General features: G+C 43.8%; 1 protein-coding gene across 12 annotated transcripts in view; it reads left to right on the forward strand.

Moving 5' to 3' along the window:
- Positions 1 to 397: 397 nt before the first annotated feature.
- Positions 398 to 15,364, forward strand: part of Pum2 (pumilio RNA binding family member 2) — an 89,021-nt gene continuing 74,054 nt past the window's right edge. For 2 of the 12 annotated variants that reach the window (XM_048353365.1, XM_048353367.1), the window contains exon 1: positions 612 to 785. The gene's annotated coding sequence lies outside the window, so the exon portion shown is untranslated. Of the gene's footprint in view, positions 453 to 540; positions 560 to 607; positions 786 to 15,364 lie in introns of those variants that run through there. The other 10 variants (XM_048353362.1, XM_048353368.1, XM_048353370.1 and 7 more) reach the window with 8 other exon arrangements.

Here is a 15,364-nt window from a genome sequence, read left to right on the forward strand (position 1 = left end):
GTGGGAATCGTGCACCGATACCGGCCGGGACGGTCAGGAGAGAACAATGAACTACGGCGGCGGAGGAAGCCGAGGCACCCCCACCCACTCCCACCCACCCCCTCCCCTCCCCTCCGCCGGAAGACCCGGGAGCGCGGCGTTCAGAAAACTCCACGCCCGCGGGAAGCCGCCCGGCGGCGCGCGCCCCGGCAGAGCACCGCAGCAGGAGCCCTGTGGAAGCGTGCGCGTGCACGCGTGCACGCACGCACGCACGCACTCGCTCGGAGCTAGCAGAGCCCGCAAAGCGAGGGCGGGGGTGGAGGTGGGGGTGGGGGTGCGCACGTCCCAGCGCGGCCGCGAGCGGCGGGGGGGAGGGAGGCACGCAGAGAGCGTGCGCACGCGCAGAGCCGCCGCTGGCCCGGGCCGCGAGCGCGGGAGAAGAGACGCAGGCCACTGAGAAGAGCCGCACCTCGGTGAGCGCTTTCCTCCCCCCCCCCCTCCCCTTTCTCCCGCAGTGCTTTGCGCGCGGCCGGTGGGCGGGGGGGAGGGGAGGGGAGGCGGCGGTGGCAGCCATGTTGTTGTGAGTCTCTGTGTCTCACCCTCGGTACTTCGGTGGTTCGGAGGAGGAGGAGGAGGAGGAGGAGGGGGAGGAGAAGGAGGAGGTGGGGTGGGGGGGGAGGGAGGTAGGAGGAGAAAGAAGACACTGCCGCCACCGACGGCGGAGGGGGAGGACGGCCACGAGCGACGCCGCCGGGTGCCCAACGGTCGGTGTCCCCCGGCTGAGGCAACACGGCCGCGGCAGCCCAGTAAGTCCGCCCGCGCTCGCTCCCTGTCCCGTCCTAGGGCGCCGCGGAGACCCGGCTCCGGGCTTTTGTGCGGCCGCCAGGGCGGACAGCAGGCCGCCGGCGGGAGGGCGGGCGGGCGGGCGGGCGGGCGGGCCTGCGGGCGCCGAGCGGGCTGCGGCCTGGGCCGGCGCGCACAATGCAGGGGAGGGGAGCCGGAAGGGGGTGTGCGCCGCGCGGGGGCCGGGGCCGCGGCGCTCGCGGCTTTCCCGCGTGGGGGGGGTCTCCCCTCCCCCTGCGGCTCCTCCCCGCCGCGCGGCCCCCGATCCCTCCGCCGCGCGGGCCCGGGCCGGATCCGGTTTTTCCTCGGGCTCGGGCGCGCTCGGGGTCAGAGCCTGAGCGATCCGCCCGTCGCCCCCAACCAAGCCCTCGGGATCGCAGAGTTGGCGGGGGGGGGGGGGCGGTGGAAGCGGCCCGGCGGGGAGACCCGAAGAAGCGTGCGAGTTGGAAGTGGGGGGAAACGGAAGGAGCAGGCTTGGGAGACGTGTGGGGATGCCCGAGGGCCCGAGCGTGCCCAACACACAAGCTGGCGGTAGACCAGCGCGGGGTATGAAAAGAAACTGGGACTTGGGGGGGGGGCGGGGGCCGTTCGGATGGGTTCGGCCACCGCGGGGAAAGGGAAGGTGGCGTTTCGTTGGAGGAACTGCTTCCGTACTCAGTAACTCAGACCCAGAGGTGGGGGGGGAAAAAAAAAAAAAGACGAGCGGCTTCTTATGTTCAGCGGTAGTTTGAGGTATGAATTGGGTCAAGGGTTGGGCCAGAAAATTCTCTGGTGTTGTGCCCGAACACGTGCGTAAAAGTTAGTGCTACTTCCGAGAACGTAGGTCGAGAAAATGCACTTCTTCGTGTTTTTTTTTTTTTTCATTGTAACACGTTTAACCTTGGGAAGGGAACGGCTTGCCACAGACAAGTTAGGTGCAATAAGATAAGTGTCAAGACAGTACTTTTTAAAGTTATACAACCCTCACCCCCTTTAGAACTGGTGGCCCAAGTGTTTGGTTAAAAAAAAAAAAAGGCTTTTAGGGGAAAATGGTTTTAAACGCGAAAGAAGACTACAATACTTGTGAAGATACTGAATGTGAAGAAAACAATTTAATAAGGGGAGTGCCCTTAGCCTTTTAAAAGCTTGTTCACCGTTTAGATTCGTGTGTCAGGGGTGACTCTGCCATGTTAAGTATTGGAGGATGATTTAAATTTTGGCGAAGTGCACAAGTCAGATAATAGCATTTCTTTTGCAAGAATATCTTTAAAATTCGAGTTTTTGGTGAAATTTAATTGTGTAGAACTGTGCTTTGCTTTTGAGTGTGGTTATTACACAGGAAAAGTTACACTGGACTAAAACGTAATACTACTTTAAAAAAACCTATTTGTTAGGATAAATTCAAAAGATTTTGTTTGGTTTGAGTTTTATTGAGGCACTGGGGGTTGAATTCAAGGCCTTGAACTTAGGCTGGCACTCTACTACTTGAGTCATACTTCCAGCCCTGCTTTTTTTTTTTTTTTTTTTTTTTTTGCCGTCCCTGGGGCTTGAATTCTGGGCCTAGGCACTGTCTCTCAGTGCTAGCACTCTACCACTTTGAACCAGAGCACAACTTACAGCTCTTTTGAGTAGTTTATTGGAGGTAAGAGTCTCATGGAGTTTCCTAAACCCAGGCTGGCTTCCAACCTGGATCATCAGATCTCAATCTCCTGAGTTGCTAGGAGTATAGATGTGAGCCACTGGCTCCTAGCTCTCAGGCCTCTATTGTTGTTGGGTTTTTGTGTTTGTTTGTTTTTTTCAAAGCTGGTTATTTTGGAGATGGATGGAATCTTTTGTCTAAGCCATGCCTCCAGTCCAGGGAGATGGACTCTGAAGTGTGTTTCTCCCTAGACTGGCCTTGAACTGTAATCTACCACATCACAGCTTCTTGAGAAGCTAGTATTAGTCATAAGCCACTCTTTGGTACCTACTTTTCCTTTGCCATTAATTCCTTTGCCAAATAATTTAATCTGTTTAGTTTTAGTGCATAGTTTCCTTAACTTGCCTTGAGTCGAAACTTCTTAGGTGTCTTAATATTTAGAATTGACTGTTTTGTGTGTGCTGATTCTGAGGATTAACAGAGTCTGTCCTTGAACTTTTGTGCTCAAGACTAGTGCTCCATCACTTAAGGCACAGCTCCACTTCTGGCTTTTTGGTGGTTAACTGGAGATGAGAGTCTCATGGACTGGGTTGGCTTTGAACCATGATCCTCAGATCTAAGCTTCCTGAGTAGCTAGGATTACAGACAGGAGCTACCAGCACCCAGGTTTAAAATAAACTTTAAAAAAAACTTAATTAAGCTTAATCTTTTAAAGCTGTAGCATTATTAGGCCAAATTTTCATAGGTTTTGCAAGTGTATAAAAATCAGGCTTAACACATAGTAATATTTGGATTTAACTTCTCATAAATTACACAGTTGTTTATAAGTCTCTGATGTTGCAATATAATTTGTTTAGGATGTACTTGTCCAGGTTAGAAGTAATTATGATTATAGATTAGCTGTGATCTATGGCAATCTTCTCAGAAAAGAGACTGCCTCATTTATTAATACCATTACTATTGTTATCCCAGTGCTGGAGATAGAACCCAGAATCTAGATTCTACTATTGAGCTTCATCCCCAACTTTGCCTGTTTTTTGTCAACATAAGAGCTTCATAATTTGAAATGGAGGATGGTTCCTGTTTCCCCCACTCAAGTTCTACCTACTTCCTAATTTAAAGGCTTAATTTGGTTTCTAAGATATGAAAGTAATCTCTTTTTTGATGTTGTTAAAGTTATGGATATTTAGATATAGTATCTGAGTATTCAAATCCCATATGGCTTTGACTTCTATTTATGTTTGAGTCCCTTTTATGACATGTGATTAAGATAAATTTGCGGGCTGGGAATATGGCCTAGTGGCAAGGGTGCTTGCCTTGCATACATGAAGCCCTGAGTTCGATTCCCCAGTACCACATAATATAGAATATGGCCAGAAGTGGCGCTGTGGCTCAAGTGGCAGAGTGCTAGCCTTGAGCAAAAAGAAGCCAGGGACAGTGCTCAGGCCCTGAGTCCAAGCCCAGGACTGGCAAAAAAAAAAGATAAATTTGCACTTAGTTTTACTGATAGTGATGTTAAGTAGATTTCGTGTTTTTTATTCCCTCCTCTATTGAAGATTGCACAGTAGGCATACTCTGCTGTTTGAACCATGCTCCAAGCCTGATTTCTTGCCGTTTTAAGAAATCATAAAAACAGCTTAGTTTGCACCTGTTGTCCCTTTATTCTTCCGTTTGGTGAATTTGTCAGAGGGAATTGATCAAGTATGATTGAGCACATTTTTCTCTTACCTGGGAGTCTACTCCTTGGCAGAAAGGCTTTATTCAAACCATGTAGTAGTAGCAGTAGTAGTAGTTTGCTGGTCCTGAGGCTTGAACTCTGGGCCTGGACACTTATTCTGAGCACCACTTCCCACTTTTTCTGAGTAGTTTATTGGAGAGAAGAGTCTCATGGACTTTCCTGATCAGACTGGCTTCGAAAGAACCTCAGTCCTCAGATCTCAATATCCTGAGTAGCTAGGATTACAGGTGTCAGCCACTGGCACCCAGCCCTTTTTTGTTTTTAAATAGAAGAAAGGAGGGTAGTTGTCTCTTGCTGCCTGTGATTAGGTTAGGTAATTATGGGGACTGGTATTAGGGAGCCTTCTTGGCCCCAGCCTAAATTATGCCTTACAGTGTAGTTTTATCAGTAGTAAAGGAGATCTCTGCATTACTATCAACATTACTCATATATCTCACTTGCTTCTGAATTCTGGTGTGATAGAAGTCTCATCAAACACTGTTACTTAGAATTTAATTTTGTCTGGGGGGCTTGAACTCAAGGCCTGGGTGCTCTCCCTGAGCCTCTTTGTGCTCCAGGCAGTGCTTACCACTTCAGCCACAGCATCACCTCTGGCTTTTTCTGAGTAGTTTATTGGGAGATAAGAGTCACATAGACTTCCCTGACCATGCTGGCTTCCAACTGTAATCCTCAGCTCTTAGCCTCCTAAGTAGCTGGGATTACAGGCATGAGCCACCTGCGCCCATCAGAAGCTAATATTTTAATAGTGAATTTTATATTTGATATAGACAAGCCCAGTTTTCATTTAAGATTTACCTCTTTTGTAGCTGAAAACTGAACTTTAGAGACCTTTCAAACTCTGCCAGTGGTAGAAACACTGCAATTATGTAGATGCCTGATAAATGCTTTTTCTTCTTAGGTTTCTTGCAGCCGTATGCTTATAGACAAAATTACTGTTCTAATAATTAAAGATTGAATTTCTTTACAAATGAGGATTGCTTCTCAGTTAACAAGCTTTACGTTCCAGAGTTTTAATTCTTTTTTTTTGGGGGGGGGAGTCCTGGGGCTTGAACTAAGGGCCTGAGCACTGTCTGTCCCTGGATTCTTTCTGCTCAAGGCTATACTGTACCTCTTGAGCCACAATGCCACTTCTGTCTCTTTGTTTCTGTGGTGCTGAGGAATCGAACCCAGGGCTTCATGCATGCTAGGCGAGCGCTTTACTGCTAAACCACATTCCCAACCCCCAGAATTTGATTCTTACAGTGCAAAAACATTTGTATTGACCTTTTGGCTGGAAAACTTGTTTTTACTCTGGCTCCTTATTTTATATTCTAAAATACTTCAAAGAATTTTAAATGATTGATTATTCAAATGTGTTGGAAAATAGTTTCCTTAGTTCCACTCTGCTAATTTTATTTCTGTAATGCTATCCATATTTTTAAGTTAGGTATCACTGATGTTTACTTCCATTCTGCTGGAAGGATAAAAGACGTGCGGGGCCGGGGGGGAGCTAGGAATGTGGCTTAGTGGTACAGTGCTTGCCTAGAATGCACGAAGCTCTGTGTCCAGGGGTTCGACTCCTCAGCACCACATTAAAAAAAAGCTGGAAGTGGCACTTTTGGCTCAAGAGTCTTGAGCAAAATAAGCCAGGGACAGTGCTCAGGCCCTGAATCCCGTCCAAGCCCCACGAATGGCCAAAAAAAAAAACCCCAACAACCAGACTGAGTACTGAAAAATACCCAAATGTGCATACTTTATGTGCATTCACTGTAGCTGCCAAGTTACAAAAAAAGGGAAGTATGAGATGCAAAGCAGCAGGAAGAAGGGGTAGTTCAAGTGTCTGTCAGAATTATTTGATGGACTGCAGATGGGACAGGAAAAAGAAAGATTATCACTTACATGGGGCAAAGTATGTTTGGACTGCACAATCCCTAAAACTTATTTCCTTAGGATTGGTTTATTTGGCTAATGACACATGAAAAATTGTTATCAGTATAGCCTAGGGAAATATAATCTATAGGTGACGGCCAACATATATATAATGTGGCCATGGTGGTGGTGGTAGACAAATAGGGAAGGGTTGTTTAGAGTTTTTTTTTTTGGGGGGGGGGGCAGTCCTAGGCCGTGAACTCAGGGCCTGAGCATTGTCCCTGGCTTTTTTGCTCACCGCTAGCACTCTGCCACTTGAGCCACAGCGCCACTTCTGGCCATTTTCTGTATATGTGGTGCTGAGGAATCGAACCCAGGGCCTCATGTATACGAGACAAGCACTCTTGCCACTAGGCCATATTCCCAGCCCCAGTTTGTTGTTGTTGTTTAGCTCAAAAGGGAAGAGTTATCAAATATATGTGGAACTTTGTTTGAGGATAGACCTTTGATTTCTTTGTGCAGAAGTACTAGTGATATGCTATTGAAAGTAGTAAGTTTTACATCTTACAAAGTGGTGACCATTTAAGCACTCTTTCTGAAAGATTTAACTAGGGATTACTGACAGATAATATGGACTGATTTGGTTCAATTAGTTTTATTCAGACACTAAACCTAAGTAAGCAATGAGACAGGTTGACCGTCGGGATAGGCTTTGAACGCTGAAATTGTGGGTAGAGAAAAATATGGATGGAACTGTATGTTCTTGTTACTTACCAGTGAGACATATATATATAGGACCTACATGTGCATCCCCATTGTATTATTATTTTTGCCAGTCCTGAGGCTTGAACTCAGGGCCTGAGCACTGTCCCTGGCTTCTTTTTGCTCAAGGCTAGCACTCTGCCACTTGAGCCACAGTGCCACTTCTGGCCGTTTTCTATATATGTGGTGCTGGGGAACTGAACCCAGGGCTTCATGTATGCGAGGCAAGCACTCTTGCCACTAGGCCATATTCCCAGCCCTTGTTTTGTTTTTGTTGCCAGTCCTGCGGCATGGACTCAGGGCCTGAGCACTGTCCCTGGCTTCTTTTTGCTCAAGGCTAGCACTCTACCTCTTGAGCTACAGTGCCACTTCTGGCTTTTTTCTATATATGTGGTGCTGAGGAATCGAACCCAGGGCTTCATGTATACGAGATGAGCACTTTACCACTAGGCCACATTCCCAGCCCCCTTGGACAATTCTTGTGTTGCAGTATAATTGTTTTTTATCCAGTGGAGATAATTTCTAAATTATGAGAATCTTAACACCACCAAAAATGAATGATACCAGATTCTTTGCTAGTTTTTGTAGAATTCTTGTTGAGAAAGTAGTTGGTGAAGTATTGATGAGTAACACAGTATATTTATTAGTTTGAATGTTGTAAACCTTATCTTTTCATCTAGTTAGGTTATCAAAAACTTGTACACTTTTTGAGGATTGCCTACCTCTTGTGCCAGATTGTCCTTAGATGCTGGTGATGTACTTCATATAGAAAGTATTAAACTCATTATAGCTCAGTTTGTTAAGTGCTTGAAAAGTACTGTGGACTTTGTGGGTGGACAAAATTAGAGATGTTAATTTTGTGAAAAGAGGAATGGATTGCTATTTTGCCAGAAGAATTAAAATGTGTAGTGAGCCTGATAGAGAAGAATTGGCTGAAGCCAAAAGCCCACCAGGTTAAAGGGCTTCATCTAATATGGACAGCAGACAGTCTTTGGAAATCTAAGATTATAATTTAGAAAGATTTAGGCAGTCTTGTCTGTGAAGTCTTACTTATATACTATCAAATTACTTTCCCTGGACTATGTTAGAGTTAGATATATAATATTTGTAACTAACTGAAAATAAAAACAATTTGAAACGTTGTGTCTCTTTGGGAATGTTATTGAAGATGTTTTTCTATTACAATTGTCTGGTCTAGAATAATCCATTAAGAAATTTCTTTAAAACTATGCTAATAATAAGGTTGCTTTTGGAGAATTAGCATGATTTCTTCACAATAATAATTGTGTAATTTGCTTAGTGTTTTCCCTTTTCATCTTTGATGATCAAAAGCAACAAAAAGTATTAACTGTCTGCTTTGTTTTACTAATTTTATTTTGTGTGTATTCCTGTAAGGAAGTCTAAAATTTTCTGTTGAAATTAATATAGTGAACTTTTTTAATCTTGTTCTACCCTAGATGCCCTTTTGAAAATTAAAGCATATTTTCTTAGAGTATCAGTTTGGTTGTTCAAAGTGGTCAGGGCTCGCGCGCACACACACATATGTGTGTGTGTATATTTTTTCTCTCTATATATATGCATGTCACAATTCAGCCTGGTACCTGGTTGCTCATGTCTGTGATACTACTAGAGAGACTGAGATTTGAGGATTGTAGTTCAAAGCTAGCCTGGGCATGAAAGTTCATGAGACTCTTTTCTCTAGTTAACCACCAAAAAAGCCATAAATGGAGCTGTGATAAAATCTCCTCTAGTGGATTTAAGCTGTGGTAAATCCTGAATCCTTACCCAACTCAACATAAAAATTGGAGTTTAAATTTTTTTTTTTTTTTGGGCCAGTCCTGGGCCTTGGACTCAGGGCCTGAGCACTGTCCCTGGCTTCTTCCCGCTCAAGGCTAGCACTCTGCCACTTGAGCCACAGCGCCGCTTCTGGCCGTTTTCTGTATATGTGGTGCTGGGGAATCGAACCTAGGGCCTCGTGTATCCGAGGCAGGCACTCTTGCCACTAGGCTATATCCCCAGCCCCTGGAGTTTAAAATTTTTTTAATTAAAAAATTTAAAAACATTATTTTGCTTGCTTTTATAAGCTATACAATATGGAGAAATACAAATAGTACCTCCTTTGACCAAGTTATCTGTTTGGTTTTTCCCCCATACTTCATACATGCTTAGTTATTAAAAAATATACTCCTACCCCCCTTTTTTTGTTGTTGTTTTGTTTTGTGTTTTACTAGTCCTGGGGCTTGGACTCAGGGACTGAGCCCTGTCCCTGGCTTTTTTTTGCTCAAGGCTAGCACTCTACCTCTTGAGCCACAGCACCACTTCTGGCTTTTTCTCTTTATGTAGTGCTGAGGAATAGAAACCAGGGCTTTGTGCATGCTAGGCAAGCATTCTACGGCTAAGCCACATTCCCTGCCCCTTCCTTGTTTTTTTTTTGACAAAAGTGGAATCGTACTTTGGACAATTTGGTATTTTTTACTTGATACTGTGTATTGTTTATTGTACTAACACACATAACTAATTTTCACGATGTAGATTTTAAAATAGCATTTTGTTAAACTTTTTTTTAGTAGTTTACATTAGTTATACAGAAGAGGCTTTTACTGTTATCATTCCTACACGTATTTGCAATATATACCTCCCTTTATCCTTTGAGATTAGGTATTTAGAAAGAATTTATTTGTAGTGCTTAAATGTAGCCTCATACTAAGTGTAATGTGAGGCCATTGCATTTCAAGCTAATATGACTATAGAAGTATGTTTAGTGATGGGGGGGGGCTTGAACTCTGGGTTTGGGCACGTCCCTGAGTTCTTCAGCTCAAGGCTAGTGCTCTACCACTTGAGCCACAGCACCACTTCTGGTTTTCTGGTGGTTATTTGGAAATAAGAGTATCGTGGACTTTCCTACCAGGGCTGGCTTTGAACTGTGATCCTCAGATCTCAGCCTCCTGAGTAGCTAGGATTACAGGCATGAGCCACCAGTGCCTAGCTGTTTAGTGATTTATTTTTTACATATGTATTCTAAATTGTTCAAAAATTAAAGTAGTATATGGGAAATGTTCTAGGAATAAAAGAGAAAATTTAAAGTAAAATTTGTGTCATTCATTATTTCTGTTTTTATTAAACAGATTTTTTTTTTTAAAGTTGGTTGTGGGGCTTGAATTCAGGGCCTGGGAGCTGTCCCTTAGCTCTTTTGCTCAAGGCAAGCTCTACCACTTTGACCCATAATGTCGCTTCCAATTGAAGAGTCTCACTGGGACATTTCAGCCAGGTCTGTCTTTGGCCCTGATCCTCAGATCTCAGGATTACAGGGGTGAACCACCAGCGCCCAATTGATTGTTATTTTCCCTGGGATATTCTGTTATTTTTTTTCTCCCTCACAAAAATTGCATTCTTTGTATCTTTTGCCTTCCTATTATAGTTCACATTTCACAAACACTGGTATGACCTATAACTGTTGATATTATGAGTTTTTTCTTTACCCTAATTGTGATTTAAAGTAATTTTGAAGTCTAATGAATAAACAGTGTTGTTAATATTGAAAAACACCAATACTTGACATGGGATGAAGAGAAAGATTGTAGTAGATTTTATGGCGAAAGCATGTGAGCCAAGTTTGGGGAATTGTGGGATCTGCACATGGAGAAATAAACGGTAACAAGCTGCTTGGGCGGCTGAAATATAGTGTAAACTATATTAAAACTGGGGAAAGATCTTTCTTTAGAGTGAGGTAATTATCACTCCTGTCGGTTAGCTCTCTCTTGGTTTGACAGATAACATGAGAGAAATAGTTTGAAGTAGTTTGTTTTGGCTCATACTTAAGAGCTTTAAGTTCATGATAGGCCAGTCCATGTTTCTGGGCAAGTAGGGAGACGTGGTGGAAGGCAGGCATAGTGGGATAGAGCTAGCTGTTAATGACAACAAGAAGTAGGCCTAGTGGAAGGGGAAGGGCCAGAAGACAGTGTACATCCTTCCAAGGAACCCCCTGGGGTGACCTCTTTTCTCCAACCAGGACCTGCATCATAACATTTCCTCACCTGAATATCAAATTATGAATCCACCAGCGGTTGAATCTGTTCATGAAATAAGAGTGTCACTTCTGAATGCTGCTTGCATCAGGGACCAAGTCTTCAATACATGAGCCATGGGGGCAGTAGAGTGAAGGATGTAGGACTTCTTACCAAAAAACATTATCACCTGAGAGAAGGCTTGTTTAGTTATAGGAATGAGCATGTGTCTTTTGGAGTCTTGATAGTATTGAATCCTCCTTCAGTACTAAAGCAAAGAAATGACCACAGTTCTTTGAATGATGAAGTAGTAATATAATACTTGGCTGAGTTGTAGTGAGAATTAATAATGTACTTAAGAGTGATCTCTGGCATAAAATTGAGTGTACAGTAGATTGTTCTCTTTGATAGAAATTTGATTAAAATGAGCTAAAAAGTTTACTTATTTTGAAATCGTAGGAAAAAATTTCATATGCTAGTTAAAAGTATAATTGAGAAAGTAATCAGTAAAACTGTTACTACTTCATGTTCATGATGTTTTTCTGTTATATTGTTAATTGTAGGTTTTTTGTCTTTTTTTTTAAGCATCAGTCCTGGGCTTGACATCAGGGCTTAGGCGCTTTCACTATTTCCTCAAAGCAAACACTCAACCATTTGAATTTTGGTGTTGAATTGGAGATAAAAAGTTTCTTGGACTTTATTAACCAGGCTAACTTCTAGCCTTGATCCTCAAATCTCAGCCTCCTGAGTAGCTACGGTTATAGATGTGTGTCATTGGCACCCAGCTTAAATATAGTTTTATTAAACTTTTATTTTAGAAAATTTCAAACACAGAAGTAGAGGCAATAATAAACTTAGGGATATCATCCATAGTCCACATTATGTAAGACTTTGTTTATATCGTGTGTATAAAATATGTACACATGTGTATCAGTACCAGGGCTTGAACTTAGGTCCATGTGCTGTTGCTGGACTTTTTTGCTTACAGCTGGCACTGTAACACTTGAGCCACACCACCAGTCTAGAATTTTGCTGATGTGGAAATTGAGTCTTTGGGCTTTTCTGCCTCTGAGTGGCTTTGAACTATGATCCTCCAGCCCCCAAGATTATAGGCATGAGCCACTGGCACCTAGCTAAGTAATATCTAAAAGCATAGATTATCATTCAGGTACTGGTGGCTCACATCTATAAGCCTAGCTATTCAGGAGGCTGAAATCTGAGGATCAATGTCTGAAGCCAGTGGTACAAGAAAGTCCTTGAGACTCTGAACACCAGTTAACCAACAAAAAGCTGGAAGTAAAGCTATGGCTTGCTAGCCTTGAGAACAAAAACTCAAGAGACCAGCCAAGGGCTGGTGGCTCACACCTGTAGTAAATCGATTGTGGTTCAAAGTCAGGAGACTCTTATGAAATGACTCTCAAGAAATTCCATGAGATTCTTAATCCAATAAACTACTCAGAAAAATCCAGAAGTGGCTCTGTGCCTCAAGTGGTACAGTGCTAGCCTTGAGCACCAAGAGGCTTTAGGGATAGCACCCTGGCTGGCCCTGAGTTCTGAGCCCCAGCATCTGCGGTGGGGGGGGGGGAGTTAAAGGACAGCATTCTTGCCTTCAGTTCAGGCCTCAGGACTGGTGCACATGCACTCCCACACATATGCAAGCATAGAGTATCTTACTAGTGAGGATTTGAATGAATGTATGTATCTTGCTAGAATCACAACAAAATCGATGTCACCCGGGCTGGGAATATGGCCTAGTGGCAAGAGTGCTTGCCTCCTACACATGAAGCTCTTGGTTCGATTCCCCAGCCCCACATATATGGAAAAGGGCCAGAAGGGGCGCTGTGGCTCAGGTGGCAGAGTGCTAGCCTTGAGCAAAAAAGAAGCCAGGGACAGTGCTCAGACCCTGAGTCCAAGGCCTAGGACTGGCCAAAAAACAAAAAAAAAACAAAAATCGATGTCACCCAATTTTCACCCTGTTGGGCTTCCCTAGATTTTTCAAAAATATTTTTATATTTGATTTGAAAAAATCTAATACTCAAAAGCAAAGATTACATAACTCACTTGACATTTATGTTTTAAGTTTATGTGGAAACAAGTGGTTAGTTTCTCTGACACCCCTTTCCCCCCTTTGCAGTATTCTGTTCTTAATGTATCAACTTGTTCTGTCAGATTCCTAGACTGAAGTTTGAGTTTGTGGCTTGGGGCGGGTGGCATGGTTCTTCATAGGTAGTGGTAATTTGATATACATTGATTATATCTTGAAGTATCTGGTTCAATATTTAAGGTGATTATACTCCCTCCCCCTCCCCAAGTCCTGGGGTTTGAACTCAGGGCTTCAGCACTGTCCCTAGATTATTTTTGCTCAAGGCTACTAGCACTCTACCACTTGAGCCTGACCTTTTCTGTTTATGTGGTGCTGAGGAATTGAACCCAGGGCTTCATGCATTCAAGGCAAGCACTCTACCACTAAGCCATATTCCCAGCCCCACGAAAGGATTTTTGATAGCTCTCATGTACAGTGATTCTCTTGAGCGTTTTTTGTTGTTTGTTTCCTTTTTTTGAAACAGGGCTTAGCTGTATAGCCCAGCCCAGGTTGGCCTTGGCTTCAAAATCCTCCTGCTTCTGTGTCCTGATCGCTTTCCCCTCCTAATTCCTCTGCTCTTTTTTTTTTGGTGGGGGGGGGGGTCAGTCATGGGGCTTGAATTTGGCCTGATTTTGAGCTTTTCTGCTTAAGTCTAGCTAGCATTCTACCACTTCGAGCCATAGGTCCCCTTCTGGTTTTCTGGTGGCAAACTGGAGATAAGAGTCAAGGACTTTGCTTCCTGGGCTGGCTTTTTGAACTTTGATACTCAGCCTCTTGAGTAGCTAGGATTACACAGGTGAGCCACCATCACCCTCCCCTTCCCTTCCTTTGTGTGTCAGTCCTGGGGCTTGAACATCAGGGTATGGTTCTTTCACTTGCTCAAGATATGCCTACCACCTCTTGAAACCACATACCTCAATTTTTGACTTTTTGCTGTTTAATTGGAGATGAGTCTTAATCTTCTGATGGGGCTGGCTTTGAACCACAGTCTTCTGAGTAGCTAAGATTATAGTGTTAAGCCACCAGAGCCCAGCAGTGTATCCTGATCTACTGAGAGACGTTTCAGAAGAAAATGCCTTGCCTTATGTAGGCCAAGTATGGCTCATGCTTGTAATTCCAGCTACTTGGAAGATGGAGATTTTATTTTATTTTATTATTATTATTATTATTTTGGCCAGTCCTGGGGCTTGGACTCAGGGCCTGAGCACTGTCCCTGGCTTCTTTTTGCTTAAGGCTAGCACTCTGCCACTTGAGTCACAGTGCCACTTCTGGCCATTTTCTATATATGTGGTGCTGGGGAATTGAACCCAGGGCCTCATGTATACGGGGCAAGCACTCTTGCCACTAGGCCATATCCCCAGTCCAAGATGGAGATTTTAGATTGTGGATTGAGGCCAGTTTGGGCAAAAAGTTACGTGAGATCATCCTCCACTCTCATCTCAAGAAACGTATCTGGCATAGTAGTGCATGTGTGTAATCCCACCTAGAAGAAAGTGAAGGAGAATAACCATGTGAAGCCAGCCCAGGTGAAAAGCAAGAGACCCACTCTAAAAAGCAACTTAAAAGCAAAAATGGGCTTGGGTGATTATGTGACTCAAATAGGTGTTGAGGTCAAACCCTAGAACTGCCAATAAGAGAGAGAGAGATTTGTTTTATATTTGCATATATTAAAGTATATGTTTATCCTAGTTTGTCTTTTTAAGTTTGAGCTCTGTGAGTTTTAATCTTCAGGGAGAATTAAGTGTGTGTATGCGCACGCGTGCTTGACATGCACTTGGTTTTAGGGATCCAGGGCTTTGTGCATGCTAAGCAAATGCTCTACCACTGAGCCAAACTTCCAGCCTTAGAACATTCTTCTAGAGAAATATTTGATAGGTTTTTATTTAATATCACAGAGCTGGGATAGAATAAAACATTTACTTAGAAGATTAGAACACGGGGTCTTTCCCCCACTTATAATTTTTAATTCATAGCAGAGAAGAATGAACCTTAGGAACACTTAAAATTTTTCTAATCACATAGTGGCGCTGATAATAAAATTCAGCTGTTCTGAAATCCTCATGTTACCTACTTCTAGTGTCTGGGAGTCTTGATTTGTTGATTTATTTTCTCTCTTTTTTTTTTTTTGGCCAGTCCTGGGGCTTGAACTTGCCCTGGGCATTGGGCACTGTCCCTGAGCTTTTTCTTTGCTCAAGGCCCCAGCTTCACTTCTGGCCTTTTCTGTTTGTGGTACTGAGGAATCAAACCCAGGACTTCATTCTAGGAAGCAGGCAGAGGAAGAGGAGGTGCTAGGGACTCAATAAATACACTGGTCAAGTACACATCCCTGTTGACATAACACCCTAATACAGGCCCACCCCTTAAACATTGGACCACTACTCCACATCCATGGATCACTTTTCCAGGAATGCAGGGTCCTTTGGGGGGGTGGGGACGGGACATGCCATATCCAAACTATAGTGTTGACTTGTTCAACTGTCTAGAAAAGT

The sequence above is a fragment of the Perognathus longimembris genome, chromosome 8 (genome assembly GCF_023159225.1).
Source record: "Perognathus longimembris pacificus isolate PPM17 chromosome 8, ASM2315922v1, whole genome shotgun sequence".
Lineage (NCBI taxonomy): Eukaryota > Metazoa > Chordata > Mammalia > Rodentia > Heteromyidae > Perognathus > Perognathus longimembris.